The sequence below is a fragment of the Macrotis lagotis genome, chromosome X (assembly GCF_037893015.1).
Source record: "Macrotis lagotis isolate mMagLag1 chromosome X, bilby.v1.9.chrom.fasta, whole genome shotgun sequence".
NCBI classification, from domain to species: domain Eukaryota; kingdom Metazoa; phylum Chordata; class Mammalia; order Peramelemorphia; family Peramelidae; genus Macrotis; species Macrotis lagotis.
The window spans coordinates 424,306,747-424,323,208 of NC_133666.1; the positions used below are offsets into that span (position 1 = coordinate 424,306,747).

The 16,462-nt window shown below is 36.7% G+C and overlaps 1 long non-coding RNA gene across 1 annotated transcript in view; it reads left to right on the forward strand.

Annotated features, from left to right (window-relative positions):
* The window catches only part of LOC141499733 (uncharacterized), a 44,292-nt gene that overhangs the window by 2,066 nt on the left and 25,764 nt on the right, over window positions 1–16,462 (forward strand). The gene's annotated exons all lie outside the window — the stretch shown is intronic.

Genomic DNA, 16,462 nt, shown 5'->3' on the forward strand with positions numbered 1-16,462 from the left:
ATTAGTCTTGCTGTGAAAGAAGAATCAGAATGGGGGGGAGTATGAGAGGGCAAAAGCACAAAACAAATTTGGAAAAATGAAGATAGTATACTTTGATCTGCTTTCAAATTCCATAGTTCTTCTCTGGATGTGAATGACATTTTCCAACAACAGGTCTTTTAGAATTATCTTTGCTGTGTTGCAATTTTGTCATTGCTGGAATGCTTATAATGTGTTTATGCCATCTTGCTTTGTTTGCTATGATATCTAAGTTACACAAATCTCCTGAATGTACTTGGTAGGAGGATTAATCTGACAGCTATGTGGAGAATACTTTTGAGGGAGAAGTGACTGGAAATAAGGAAACAAGATAGGAAGCTGCTATTGTAAACCAGTTGGAAAGTAAGTCATGAAAACCAGAGTAGTGGGGAATAACAATATGAATGTGAGAAATTTTGTGTAGGAAATGTCAAGATTGGGTGTGGTAGGAAACAGAAGAATCAAACCTTGGAAAATGGGAAGATGATTAAGAATTTAGGCATAGATTTTACCAACTGTGTTTTGGTCTTCAAACTAGATGTCAAATTCAACATCTTTTAAAATAAACCTCACTATCCTTCCTAACCCAACCCTCCTCAGCTAGGTGGTATAGAGAATAGGGTGTCTGGACTGGAGTCAGGAAGACTCATCTTTCTGAGTTCAAATCTAACTTCAGACACTAACTGTGTGATTCTGAACAAGTCATTTAACCCTGTTGGACTCAAATTTCCTAATCTGTAAAATGAACTCGAGAAGGAAATGGAAAAACCACTACAGTATCGCTGACAAGAAAACCCCCAAAGGGATCACAAAGAGTCAGATATGACTAAAAAAAAATAACAGCAATCACTGTCAAAGATGCCACCTTCTTTCCAAGCATATAGGCTCACTTTGTGTTGCTCCTGATACCACCTATCACTCACCCACATATGCAACCCATCACCAAATCTTGCCATTCTCTATACCTCCTCTCCAGTACCATAGCACAACCCTAGTTCAGGCTCTGATCACTTTACTCTTGGACTATTACAGTAACATTTTCATTGATCTTCTGGTCTAAGGGTCTCCTCCCTCCTGTCCATTCTCTATTATTTGGCTGCCATGATAATTTTTCTGAAGCATAGGTACCATGTCACCTGCTCACTGAGCACCACTCTTTCTGTGACTTATGGGATCAAATACAAACTCTCTGTTTAGCATTTAAAGTTCTTCATAATCTGGTTCCTACCTACCTTTCAGTCTTCTCACATTATACTATCCTAGATGTACTATATGACCCAACCAGATGAGCATATTTGCAGTTTCTCAAGCAGGGCACTCCATGCCTTTACACTCTCTGTTTCTTATGCCTGGAATGTTCTACTCACTCATCTCTGATTTTTTTAGTTGCTCTGGACTCCTCAAAATTCAATTTAAGTTTCATTTAAGTCCCATAGGAGATTTTTTTTTTCTGGTCCTCCAATCTGATAATACTTTTCCCTTTCAGATTGCCCATGTTGGGGGGAGGGGACTCTGAACTTTTCTCTGTGGGTTGCTATATTTTCCAGAAAGGTTGGACCCAGACCATACAGGAGCCGCTGAACATGTCAAGAACAAATCCTCCACCTCCAGCTGACATACTGTATTGTTTGCACCCCAAGATAGACTTCCCTGTGTGTCCTTGGGAGACAAGACAGGTGCCAGGCCTGGGAAGTTAAGTCTAGTCTAGTAGTTCCCAAGGGAAAAGAATGCTGCTTTTGCCATCTTAATTATTATTCATGATTTCTCATCCTCTGCCAATCCCATTTAAGTAGAGATTTCTGCTTCTCCTTCCCATTTCATAAATATGTAACCTTCTGTTTGGATTGTGAGCTCTCTGTCCTTGCTCAGGGCATCTTCATTTCTCTTGTAATAAAAATAAAGTTTTTGACATGAGTTTTTGAAGTTTCAGTTGCCTGTTGACACCTTTGACTTACCTTATTTATATCTTGTTTATCTCTCCATTTTTTTCTCCTCCATTAGAATATGTGCTCTTTGAGTGAAGGGACTGTTTTTTAAATTTTTATTCACATCCCCAACACTGAGCACTGTGCCTGTTATTTGATCAATACTCAATGATTGCTTTTCACTTACTGGAGCCCAAAAAAGAGATTAGGGCTCTCTAAATTTGGGAAGCAACTCTATGGAGATAATAAATGAACCTATGGAATTGATGAGATGATTGAGTGATAAAGAGAGTAAAAAAAGAAAGAGGTCTGGTGATTTGAGAAATACCTATATTTAATTTGAAAGAGGGATATAGATATTCACTGAAAGAGATGGGGTCAGACCAGCGGGAAGAGACAATTACCAGGGTAAGGAGTTGATTGAGAAATCTTTTATATTTATAATGATTGCTAATCTCCAAGAGACTAGTTATTAGACTCAAATTATGGGCTGAAAACCTAATTTCAAAGGATTGAACAGTGGATGAAAGGAGCAGCCAATTTCTGGGAGTTGTACTTTTAAAAGGATAAGAGGTAGTTACGTAGTATGCTAGGTCTGAGTTCAAGTTTGATCTCAGATACCTATTTAACCCCAGTCTGTCTCTGTAAAATAAAGGTAACAATAGTATCTCCCAGGATGATTGTGAGTTTCAAATGCAATATTTAAAAATCATTTTTCTTCATTCCTGACCCATAGTAAGCAGTATATAAAAATGATAGTAATTATTTGTATACATAGCTATCTATAGAAAGATAGCTTGGGGGGGGCAGTTAGGTGGATAGAAAACTGGCCCTAAGAGGCAGTTAGGGGGCACAGTGGAGTCAGGAGTACTTGAGTTCAAATCCAGCCTCAGACATTTAATAATTACCTATCTGTGTGACCTTGGGGCAAGTCATTTAACCCCTTTTTGCCTTGCAAAAAAAAAGGAAAAAAGATAGCTTGAGAGGATGCTAGTTTGAGGATGGATGAGACTTTTCTATAATTGTTTAGTGGCTAGGAAGGAGACAGTAGATTGAAAGAGACTGAAGATGAGGAAAAGAAGAAATGATTCAGTGACTGGTTGTGGGAGAAGATGGAAAGAAATCAAGAGCACCAAACAGAGAAGTTTTCTTGGCAAGGAAAGGGATTACTTCCTTATAGACTAGAACAAATTAAAACAAATACTAATGCCAAGAGGCATTATTAAAAATATGGAGTAGGAGTGAATTGTGAGCTTATGATTAATGACTTCCATTTTTCAAAGTAGGAGGTAAAGTCCCTACTCAGAAATAGAGTCAGGGAAAAAAATATCACTGTGGAAATAAATTTTATATAATGTGAGCAGCCAGATATTCTTCGGATAGTATCTATTTTAGACTGTGCTTGTATTTTTATTGTTGCTGACTCATGACTGCATAAAGATTCCTAGATAATTACTACATTCCCAGAAACATCCCACATCACCTCTCTAAGTATAAAGGGATCATATGCCAAAATTTTAGATTTTTTTAATATAAAATAATGAAATTAGATCTAAAATTATTTAGGTTTTTGTTGTTTTCATCATTCTCCCCTCAACAAAGTAACAGTTGAATGAGTCAAACAAATAGCTCTTTTGGCTAGATTTTTTAAAGGTTTCCTGAAAGGAATAGTCTATAACCTTTTTTTGGCTGTCTTTTCTAGTAATAAACCACCAATACCACCAAGCAATCCTTCCTTATGCTCTAACTTCTATAGAAATAGAAAATTACTAGTTAGCAGCTTTCTTTTAATAACCATTATTAGACTCAAAGACAATTAAATCTTTTTGACTTTTTTGGTTTACTAGACTAAACAACCATTTAAAAAAAAGTTTTACAATATTTTCCCCATGTACCCTTCAGATTTTCCATGTTCCCCTTGAAATGTCAAGGCCATGGGGGGTGGGGAGAGAGAAGGAAGAATGGGGGTAAAACTGTAAAACTCAAAATAAATAAAATATTTCTTAAAAAAAAGAAATGTTAAGGTCAAAATTAGGGCTGGTCAACTACAAGGTAAAGATGTTGATTACCTTCATCTTTTCTGAGGTATTCTCAATGATATTAACTTTTTTTACAGGGTTGCGCGTTATAACCTGTCCCACTTATTTTTAATTTTCTGATTGTGCTTTATCTTCCTCACCTTGTCACTTTATTCCTTTCTAGTCTTACACTTAACTTATTAAACTTCATTCTATACTATTTTTACCTTTCTTCTAAAGTGCCAACAATCTTACTCAATATATTGTCATTTACTAACTCAACAGGAATATAATTCATTTGGGTATCTGGTGATTTTCCTTTATACAGATAACTCCCAGATCTGTAATTCTTCCTCCAACCTCCTTCAAGACTTAGAAATCTGTATTTTCAAGTCTGTAAAAAAAAACCACTAAAAAAAATGTCTGTGAGACATCTCCTTTCGTTGCCCACTATGTACATATAGCTATAAAGTCAGGAAAAAATAAACTCTCACATTAGCCATATCTGAAATTATGTGTCTCTTTTTGCATTTTAAGTTCATGTCTGTTTTATCATTACTTTTGACTTGTATTTTGGCATTTTGTCATTGATCTGAGTTATTAAATCTTTTATTGAATGAATTGCTCTCCTAGTTCTGCTTACTTCACTCTTCATCAGTTCATAAAGGTCTTCTCAGTTTCCTCTGAAATAGTACATTTCATAATTTTTATGTCATAGTGATATTCTATTAATTGATATCCACAATTTATTTTTGCTATTCCTGAATGGAAGAGCATCCCCATAGGGGATTCTTTACTACTATCAAAAGGGATGCTATGAAGACTTTTGTCCATATATATCCTTTTCCTGTGATTTCTTTGACAGAATGAGACTAGTAATGGCATAGTAGGATCAAAGGATTTATAGTTTGTCACCTTTCTGGATATAGCTCCAAATTGCCTTTCAGAATGGCTGGATAAATTCATAGTAATATACCAGTGTATTTGTAACTCCTCCAACATTCATCAATTACTCTTTTGTCATCTTTGCCAGTCTGATATGTGTGAGGTAGAGTTTCAGAGTTAATTTAATTTATATTTCTAATTATTAGTGATTTGGAGCAGTTTTTATATGATTGATGGTAGCTTTGCTATCTTCCTTTTAAAACTGTTCATATCCTTTAATTGCTTTTCAATTGGAGTAGCTTTTATTCTTGCTTAAATATCTTTGAAAAGAGAAATTTATTGCAAAAAATGTATTCTCAGTTACTTGTTTCACTTCCAGATTTTTGAAACTTTTAAATTTTATACAATCAAAATTGTCAGTTTCATCTTATGTAATCCTGTTGCTTTAATCATGAACTCTTTCCCTATGCATAGATCCTAAAAGTAATTTCTCCCTCAAATTGTTTATGATATGATCTTTTATATCTAAGTCATGTGTCATTTGAAACTTATCTTGGTGTATTGTATATTCTTTTGCATATAATGAGTTTTTTTGTCAAATATTGAGTCCTTATCCTGATGAATAGTGACTTTTGGTTTGTTTTTTAATAGTATGCTATTGTGTTTGTTTGCTTCTCTATATTGTAAACCTAATCTGTTCCACTGATGGAACTGTCTTTCAGCCTTTGTTTCTGTCTGCCTCTGACTTTTCTTGGTCACTATTTGTCTCCTTTGAACTGGTAATAGTTTTAATGATCATTGCTTTCTAGTATAGTTTGAGATCAGATTGACAGACCTTTCCACTTTTTTCATTATTATATTGAGAGTATTGAGTTTTTGTTCTTAATGTGAATTTTATTATTTTTTCTAGCCTTAGAATTTTCTTTAGGGAGTTGGTACATGGTCTCATATTTCAAGAAAAAACTATACAAATCTATGAGAATAAGAGGAGGAAAATAAAGAAAGAAAATTCTTTGATCACCTTAAAAAATTATCTAAGGAAGACCAAAGAATGTCATAGCCAAAATCTAGATCTCCTATATCAAAGAAAATTACTGCAAGCATCCAAATGGAAGCAGTTTTATTGTCAAGGAGCATAGTTAGGATCACTCCAGACCTGCAGCTTCAACTATAAATAAGAAATCTTGATAATTTTTTTTTTTAGGGTTTTGCAAGGCAAATGGGGTTAAGTGGCTTGCCCAAGGCCACACAGCTAGGTAATTATTAAGTGTCTGAGACCAGATTTGAATCCAGGTACTCCTGACTTCAGGGCCAGTGCTTTATCCACTATGCCACCTAGCCACCCCAAAGTGATTTTTTTTTTTTTAGATTTTTCAAGGCAATAGGGTTAAGTGGCTTGCCCAAGGTCACACAGCTAGGTAATTATTAAGTTTCTGAGGCCAGATTTGAACTCAGGTACTCCTGGCTCCAAGGCCAGTGCTCTATCCACTGTACCACCTAGCTGCCTATAATATTTTTAAAGCAAAAAAAAAAGGTTTACAACCCAAAATAATTATCCCTATAGACTTAACTATCATTCTACATTGAAAAAAAATGTATCTTTCATGGAATAGAGAATTTTCAACCATTCCTGATGAAAAGATCAGAGCTGAGTAGGAACTTGAAATAATAACATAAAAGTTCAAAGAAACTTAGAAAGATAAATTTCCTTGGTCAGCTGTAAAAACCTTTATGAAGTGGTGCTAACAGTCTATCTAATAAGGGAAGTAGAAATAAGTATGTAATTAAAAATCTTATTGTATTCAAAGTATCTTTTTTTTTTTTTAGATTTTTTCAAGGCAATGGGGTTAAGTGGCTTGCCCAAGGCCACATGGCTAGGTAATTATTAAGTGTCTAAGGTCGGATTTGAACCCAGGTACTCCTGACTCCAAGACCAGTGCTCTATTCACTGCGCCACCTAGCTGCCCCATATTCAAAGTTTCTTGAGGGAGTAAGGATCAACATATGTGAGACAGAGGCTCTGAGAAAGGAAGGAAATGATGAGCAAAAGGACTAATTTAGAAAGTAAGGAAAGGGGAGTAGAATTTTGTATTTCTCATAATTAAAGTAAGGGAGAAATACATACAAGCATGGAGGAAAAGAAGTGGAATTGTATTAAATGAACCTCACATATACAACACACACAGTTTGGTATAGAAATATATTAAACTCAACATGTGAACAGTGGGAATAGTGAGAATGGGATAAGAGGATAATATTTATATTAAAGCAAAGCAAACTATTTGATACTAAAGAGAAGAAGGGGGATGGGGGAAGAGAAAACATTATTATTAATAATGATGATGAATTGTTTTTATATAAAGGAATGCCTTAAATTATCTCAGTCAACTAAGAAATGGCTGAACAAATTTTTGTACATGGATATAATGAGCTATTATACTTTAAAGAGAGATGATTTCAGAGTATGGATAATATGAGCTGACCCTGAGTCATGTGAATAGAATCAAGAGAACAATGTATTAAGATTTTTAAAAGAAAACCAACTTTGAAAGGCTTGAAAATTTTGATCAGTGCAGTGATCAAGCATGTCATTAGATGAACTGTGATGAAGTAAGAGATGATGGAAAAGGAGGTACAGAAAGAGATATATGAATGTTGCTTCTTTGTAGATTCATTTTGTTTTACTTTGCTTATTTGTTATAAGTATTTTGTTTACCTTTCAGTTTTTAATGAGACTGATATTAGCAACAGTGATAAATATGTATGGGTATATATATCCATACAAACACAAATACAAATCTATTTATAGATCTATAAATATGAGAAAGAGAACCACTGAAATATTCTTTTAAATACACAGAAAAAACAGAAGCTCAGAAGGAAGCATATATAAGCAGGACAATTTTGAAAGTAATTTGTAAAATTTATCATATATCAAATATATATAATTAATATATTTGAATTATAATTATATGAATTATATATTATATATTTCAAATTATTGTTTGTAGATTACATTCAAAAGAAACAATATGAAATGAGATTCAGTTATATATATATATTTATATCTATTTATTTTTTGTGTTCTGATTTTTGTGTGGAAATACATTTGAGTGTTTTAATTTAAAAATTAAATTTAAGTTAAATATGCTTAGTGAATTGAGTGAATGAAAAAATTTACCAAGCATTTATTCTGTGTCAAGTACTATTCTTAATAATGATGAAACAAATATGAAAACAAGAAAGAGTATATAGAAAGAAAGGAAACAAATTCCTTTGATTGGATTTGTAGCAGATAAAAAGGGGTAGTAATATAGGAAGCCTGAAAGATAGGTTGGAGTCAGATTGGGAAGGGCTTTTTTTTCAATGGTTAAGTGACTTGCCCAAGGTCACACAGCTAATAAATATCAAGTGTTTTGATGTCAGGTCCTTTTGACTCCAGGGCTGGTTTTTATCCTCCAGCTACCCTTAAGAAGGATTTTAAAAACCAAACAAAGGAATAATATTTTATTTCTGGAGTCTTTTTACAGAAAACAACTAGAATTTGAATATAGTAGTGAATCAAAGCATGTGGTTTTAGGACTGCTATTATACTCTTTAATTCTAAAAGAGCTATGATGGAAAAATGTATCTACCCCCAGAGAGAGAACTTTGAATGCAGATTGATGCATATTTTTTTCACTTTTGCTTTATTTTCAGCAGGTTGATAGGAAAATATGTTGTATGACTTCAAATACATAATTCTCAATGGGTGGGAGAGGGAAAGAAAGGAGAGAATGTGAAACTATAAAATTTTTAAATGAATGTTAAAAATAAATAAAAATAAAAATAAATGACTATAATTAAGCAGAACAAATTCCCACAGCCAGATAAAAATGTCTATCTTCCTTTTGGATCCAGAGTCCATCATTTCTCTGTCAGGAAGTAAGTAGCTTTCTTACTCACTGGTCTTCAATGTTGTTGTTGTACAAGCTGTTTAGCTCACTTCACTCTGCATCACTTTTTCAAACCATCTTTTTTGTCTTTTCTTTCTTTTTCTTCTTTGTTTCTTTTCTTTTTTCATTTTTCAAGGCCATAAAGTTAAGAGAATTGCCCAAGGTCACGCAGATATTTGTCATTTCTTGTGATGCAGTGATGCTCCATTACAACCATTTAACATAATTTTGTTCAGTCCAACCCAGTCAGCCCTTAAGTGATGTTTTTTCATTTTTTGTTTATTTATTTTTATATTATTACAATAATCTTGTTGTGAGAGTAATTATAACCCCCCCCAAAAAAAGATGAGAAATCTCAAAAATAGAGAGAGAAGAAAAAAAATGTACTTCAATATGTGTTCGGATTTCAATGGCTCTGTCTCTGGGATGAGTTACCTTCCTTGCTATCACTAGATGGATTTCCCTCCACTCTATTCCTTTCCACTCTCATCTATTCCATTCTCTTCTTTCATCTTGGTCCTGTTCAGAAGTGTGTTGTATCTGAGTACCCTCCCCCACAATCTTCCCTCTCTTCTATCGCCTACTCCCCCCTTCCCCCCATTCCCCCTTATTCCATCCCTTTCCTCTCATTTTTCTCTAGGTAAGATAGATTTCTGTATCCTATTAAATGTGTGTTATTTCCTCTATGAGCCATTTCTGATGAAAGTGAAGGCTCACCCCCCCCCACCTTCCCCCACTCCACTCCATTGTAAAAGCTTTTTCTTGGCTCTTAAGTTAAATATCTTAGCCCTTCTTCTTCTTCTTCTTCTTCTTCTTCTTCTTCTTCTTCTTCTTCTTCTTCTTCTTCTTCTTCTTCTTCTTCTTTCTCTTCCTCCCAGTACTTTTCTTTATCACCATTGATTCCATCTTTTTACTATGTTATACCATTATATTCATCTCCTTGCTGTGCCTTGTCTATATATTCTTCCCATGCAGGAATACAACCAGTTCAACATTCATTAAGTTCTTCATAGTTAGTCCTTCTCCTCCACCCCCTCTATGGTTCACCTGAGTCCTGTATTTGGAGATTAAACTTTCTGTTCAGCTCTTGTTGGTTCAATAGGAAATCTTGAAAGTCTCCTGTTTCTTTGTAGGTCTGTCTTTTCCTCTGAAACAGGATGTTCAGTTTTGCTGGGGAGTTGATTCTTGGTTGTAAACCAAGATTTTTTTGCCTTCCAGAATATCATATTCCAAGCCCTATGAACCCTTAATGTAGATGCTGTCAGAACCTGTGAAACCCTAACTATAGAGCCATTTGCTTCTGGCAGCTTTTAGTATTTTCTCTTTAACTTGGGAGTTTTGGAGTTTGGCTATAATATTTCTGGAAATTTTTCTTTTGGGATCTCTTTCAGGATGTGACTGGTCCCTCAGTTTCTATTTTATCCTCTGCTTCTAGGATATTAGGGCAATTTTGCTGTATTATTTCTTGAAAAATGAAGTCTAGGCTCTTTTCCTGGTCATGACTTTCAGGTAGCCCAATAATTTTTAAATTATCTTTTCTGGATCTGTTTTCAAGGTCATTTGTTTTTCCAATGAGATATTTCACATTTTCTTCTAATTTCTGTGTGCTTTTTTGGTACAGTTTTATTTCTTCCTGAGTTCCCACAAAGTCATCACCTTCCTTTAGTTCCATTCTGTATTTGAAGGAGTTATTTTCTTCAGAAAGCTTTTTTTAATCTCCTTTTCCAGCTGGCCAATTCTGCTTTTTAAGGCATTCTTCTTCTCCTCATTTGCCTTTTGTGCTGCTTTTTCAATTTGGCCTAAACTGATTTTTTTTTTGCAAGGCAAACAGGGTTAAGTGGCTTGCCCAAGGCCACAAAACTAGGTAATTATTAAGTGTCTGAGACTGGATTTGAACCCAGGTACTCCTGCCAGTGCTTTATCCACTATGCCACCTAGCTGCCCCCTAAACTGGTTTTTAACATGTTATTTTCTTCAGTAATTTTTTTGTATTTCTTTCAGCAAGCTGCTGACTTGCTTTTCATGATTTATCTGTATCGCTCTCATTTCTCCTCCCATTTTTCCTCTACCTCCCTTAATTGCTTTTCAAAGTCTTTTTTTGTGAGCTCATCCATACTATTTCTCATGGAGGTTTTGCATAATTTGCATAATCAATTTTGTCATCATCTGAGTATGTATTTTGATCCTCCATGGGACCAAAATAATTTTCTATGGTCATATTCTTCTTTTTCTGTTCATTTCCTCAGCCTATGACTGAATTACCACACTTCCAAGGCTTTGGGGGATTTTTGGGACAACCCATGGGGACCTTAATTCCTCCCAGGTCTTATGAGAGGCTCTGACTACTCTCCTGCCTCCTGTGTTCAGGCCTTCCCCTCTGCCCTAGAGCTGTGAGGATGGTCCCTGCTCAGCTTTGGTGGTATTGGGGGGGGGCAAAAGTTTTTTCATTTTTTTCATATTCTTTTTCTTTTATATTCTATGCCACCTGAAAAAAAAACTATAAATATTTTTGTAAACCTTTAAGTTTGTTTTGTATAGGATTACTTCATCCCTTAATTCCTTCTATTTCTTAATCTATCCCTTAATTCCAATTCATGTCAGCTTTCCCTCCTGTTTCCTGCTAAATAAAATGCATTTCTGCATCCAACTCCATGTGTATGTTCTGATCTCATTTGATAAAACTGAGGTTCAAGTGTTGGTTACCTACCCCCTCACTGTTTGTAAAGTCTTCCATCTGTTCACCCAAATAATGTAAGATAATTTCTCCCATTTAACTTTTCCTTTCCCTCTTTTGAGTGTATTTTCCCTTTTCATTGTGTGCTTTTAAAAAGATCATCAAAATAACACACCCAAAAAATCCCTCTCACAATCCCAGATCTTCTGCCTTATTCTTAGACTCCTTCTGGGATCCCTGATGATATTAAGGTTCTAAGGAGATACACATGTCATCTCCTCAAATAACAGTTCATCCTTGATTAGTTCACTGTTATTTCTCACTCATTTGCTTTTTGTCTTTTATGACTAATGTTCATATTTCAAGATTTCTATTTAGCTATGATCTTTCATCGGGAATATTTGGAGATCCTCTGTTTGAAAGACTATTTTTCCCTAGTATGAGTTTACAATTTTTGTTGGATAATTTTTTTGGTATAAGATTATGGCTTTTGCATTTACAATTTTCATTGGATAATTTTTTTGATATAAGATTATGACTTTTGATTTCCATAATATCATGTTCCAAGTTCTTTGTTCCCTTATAGAGAGATTGCTAAGTCTTGTGTGATTCTGACTGTGACTTTTGATAATTGAATTTCTTCTAGCTTCTCACATGATATCTCCTTTTCCTGAAAACTTTGGGTTTTAGCTTTGATGTTCCTGGAAGTTATCATTTTACACTTTCTTTCAGGGGTAGCTGGGTGGTACAGGGGATAAAGCATTGACCCTGAAGTCAGAAGAATCTGAGTTCAAATTCTGCCTCAGGCACTTAATAATTACCTAGCTATATAATCTTGGGAAATTTACTTATACTCCATTGTCTTGCAAAAACAAAAAAAAAGTTTCTTTCAGGTGATTGGTAGATTTTATTTTTGTGTTGTCCTCTGATTCTAAGCAGTGTAGATATTTTCTTTCTTTTTTTTTAAATTTATTTTTTATTCTCATTTTGTACAAATGTTTTTTTACATTAATTGTTTACATTCTTGTTTACAAGTAAACAAAATACCCCTCTTCCCCCATGAATATAGATAGACTTGCTTGGGTGAAAAAAAGTAAAGGGGAGAGAAAAAAATTAAGATTAAAAAAAATAATAGTAATAATTGTAGGTATGGCCAGGTGGCACAATGGACGAAGCACCAGCCCTGGAGCCTCGAGCACCCAAGCCCATATCCAGCCTTGTAAACCCAATAATCACCCAGCCGTGTGACATGCAAGCTCCCCGATCCCCACTGCCCTGCAAAAACCAAAAAGAAGGAAAAAAAAGACCCAAAATAAAATAAAATAGTAAGAATAGTAGGGGTGGCTGGGTGGCAGACAGAGCATTGGCCCTTGAGCCAGGAGCACCTGGGTCCAAATCCGGCCCCAGACACCCAAAGATCACCCCGCTATGTGGCCCCAGGCAGGCCATCCAGCCCCACTTGCCCTGCACCCTCCCCCAAATAATAATAACAAAAAATGTGCTTGAGTCTTTGTTCCAACACCAACAACTCTGTCATGGGTGGATCTCATTCTTTATGATAAGTCCATCACAAAAGTTACTTCCATATTTTTCTACCGATGCCATTGCTGATCGCAATTCCCTCCTTTCTTATTTTTCCACTACCATGTACTCTGTTTTCTCTCTCCTTTCACACTGACTCTGCTGTAGGGTCGCTGAGTGGCACAGCAGACAGATCCCTGGTCCTGGGGCCAAGAAGCCCTGAGCCCCCATACCACCCCTTAGGCCCAAAATCCACCTGGCCCCATGGTCCCGTACAAGCCATCCAATCCCAGCCCCTTGCAAAAGTAAAAAAGAAAATGTGTTGTATCTGACCGCTCTCCCCCCATGGTCCATCCTTTCCTCCATCACTCACATCCCCACCCCTTCCCCCTGCTCCCCCCTCCTTCTTACTCCAGATGTCTATACCCCATTGAGTATATATGCTGTTTCCTCTCCTAGCCACCTCTGATGAGAGCAAAGATTCCCTCATTCCCCCTTACCTCTCCCATATCATTGCAATAGCTCATTGTAATAAAAAAAATCTTATGTGAAATATCTTGGACTATTACCCCTCTCCTTTTTCTTTCTTCCATTCCATTTCCCTTTTTTTCTATTGACTCCATTTTTAAACCATATTTTATCTTCGAATTCAGCTTTCTCCTGTGCTTCAACTATAAAAGCTCTCTCTACCTGCTCTATTAACTGAGAAGGTTCATATGAGTATTATCAGTGTCATTTTTCTATGCAGGAATACATGCAGTTCATCCTCATTAAGTCCCTCATATTTCCCCCCTCTCCTCCAATCTCCATGCTTCACCTGAGTCCTGTATCTGAAGATCAAACTTTCTGTTCAGCTCTGGCCATTCCAAAAGGAACATTTGAAATTCCCCTGGTTCATTGAAAGTCCATCTTTTTCCCCTGGAAGGGGACATTCAGCCTTGATGGGTAAGTTCATTCTTGGCTGCATTATAAGCTCTTTTGCCTTCTGGTATATTGTATTCCAAGCCCTACGAGCTTCCAATGTAGTTGCTGCTAAGTCCTGTGTGATCCTGACTGCAGCTCCACGATATTTGAACTGTGTCCTTCTGGCTGCTTGTAATATTTTCTCTTTGACTTGGGAGTTCTGGAACTTGGCTATAATATTCCTAGGGGTTGGTTTTTTTGGGATCTCTTTCTCGGGGGGATCGGTGGATTCTCTCCTTTTCTATTTTGCCCTATGCTTCTAGAATATCAAGGCAATTTTCCTGTAGTAATTCTTTGAAAATGATGTCAAGGCTCTTTTCCTGGTCATGACTTTCAGGTATTCCAATAATTTTTAAATTATCTTTCCTAAGTCTGTTTTCCATATCAGTTGTTTTTTTAATGAGATATTTCACATTTTCTTCTAACTTTTTAGGTTTTGAAGTATTGATTCCTGATTTCTGGTAAATTCATCAATCTCCCTGAATTCTATTCCTTGTCTGAAGGATTTGTCCTCAGAGAGTTTTCTTATCTCTTTTTCCATCTGGCTAATTTTGCTTTTTAGAGCATTCTTCTCCTCAATAACTTTTTGAACTGTTTTATCCATTTGACCTAAGCTGGTTTTTAGCATGCTATTTTCTTCAGCATTTTTTTGGATTTCCTTGACTAAGCTGCTGACTTCATTTTCATGTTTTTCCTGCATCTCTCTTTCTTTTCCCAGTTTTTCTTCCAACTCCCTCATTTGATTTTCAAAGTCTTTTTTGAGCTCTGTCATAGCCTGAGCCCAGTTTCTGTTTTTCTTGGAGTCTTTAGATACAGGAGCTTGTGCTTCCTCATCTTCAGACTGAGTATTTTGATCCTTCTTGGGCTCATTTGCAAAATATTTCTCAATAGTCTTCCTTTTGTTTCTCTGCTTGCTCATTTTCCCAGCCTGGGCCTGGTTTGGGGTGCTTCCTGAGCTTTTGGGACATTCCCACAAGGGTCTCAGTGGGTGAGGCTCTGTCCTCCCTCCTGGTCTGTGAATGACCATAAGTATCTTCCTCTGCCATGGGACTGAGGTGGAGGGCGGCCCTGCTGTTCTATTGGGGGGCCTAGGCTGAGATCAGGATCTGAATGTGGTCAGAGCCCCAGAGTCCTTTTCCTGGGGCTGAGGACAGAGCTCTGCAGTCTCTCTTCACTCCCCTCCCTCAGATCAATGGGCTCATGCCTTGCTTACCGGCTCTGCCTGCTTCTGTTTCCTGGTCTGGGGGGAAAGACCAAGCTGCTGGCTGTGTGCCCTGAGGGCTGGGCTCCACATGCTTGCTCTGGCAGAGGTCCCCCGCTGTTCCCCCACTTTGTGCCTGGTGCTCCTCGGGGTGCAGCTCAGGAGACTCTCCTGCTGCTGTGAGCTGAGACCCCCAGCGCCCTGGGCCTGCCTCCGGGAGGCTGAAGTTCTTTCACTCTGGCAGGCCACCCCTCTGGCGGGTCGCCTCTCTGATCCCGGGGAGCAGAGCCTTTCTGCTTTTTTCCAGGTTACCTCGAGTAGGAGAACTGCCTCACTGGGTGCCTTTGTGGGTTCTGTGTCTTGAAAGTTTAGTTAGAGTCCTTAGCTGATGAGTTTTATCAGAGAGCTCCTAAGACTGGATCCCTTCTTGTCGCCATCTTGGCTCTGCCCCAGTGTAGATATTTTCTTTTGTGACTTATTTAATATGAATATAGTTTAGGCTCATTTTTTTGTAATGGTTTTCAGGTAATTCAATAATTCTTAAATTCTCTCTTCTTGATCTAATTTTCAAGTCAGTTATTTTTGTTGAAATACTATATACTTTAAATTTTTTCACTTTTTTGACTTTAATTTTTCTTTTCTCATAGTCATTAACTTTTTTTTTTTAGGTTTTTGCAAGGCAAATGGGGTTAAGTGGCTTGCCCAAGGCCACACAGCTAGGTAATTATTAAGTGTCTGAGACCGGATTTGTACTCAGGAACTCCTGACTCCAGGGCTGGTGCTTTATCCACTAAGTCACCTAGCCGCCCAGTCATTCACTTTTGACTGATACCAATGAAACAGATTCCTTGAAAGTTAGAATGTAAGTTTCTTTAATTCTTTCACTGAAGTTTTCTTTTACTTATTCTCTTTCCAATTTTTCTTGTATAGCTCTCAATTCACTTCCATTCCCTCACCCCTATCCCCCCCCCCCCCCCCCAGCACATTCTCTTCTTTTCCATTTATTTCTCCTGGTGTTATTTCATTTATGCAAATATTTTTCACTTTTACTTTTTAAACTCTTTATTTTATTTTATTTTATTTTTTTTAGACTTTGACAAGGCAAATGGGGCTAAGTGGCTTGCCCAAGGCCACACAGCTAGGTAATTATAAAGTGTCTGAGACCGGATTTGAACCCAGGTACTCCTGACTCCAGGGCTGGTGCTTTATCCACTGCGCCACCTAGCCACCCCTTAAACTCTTTATTTTATCCCAGAATTCTAGTTGAACTTGTGCCCATGCTGCTGGGTTTGGGGCTCTGGTGTAAATGTTTTGGAGTTATT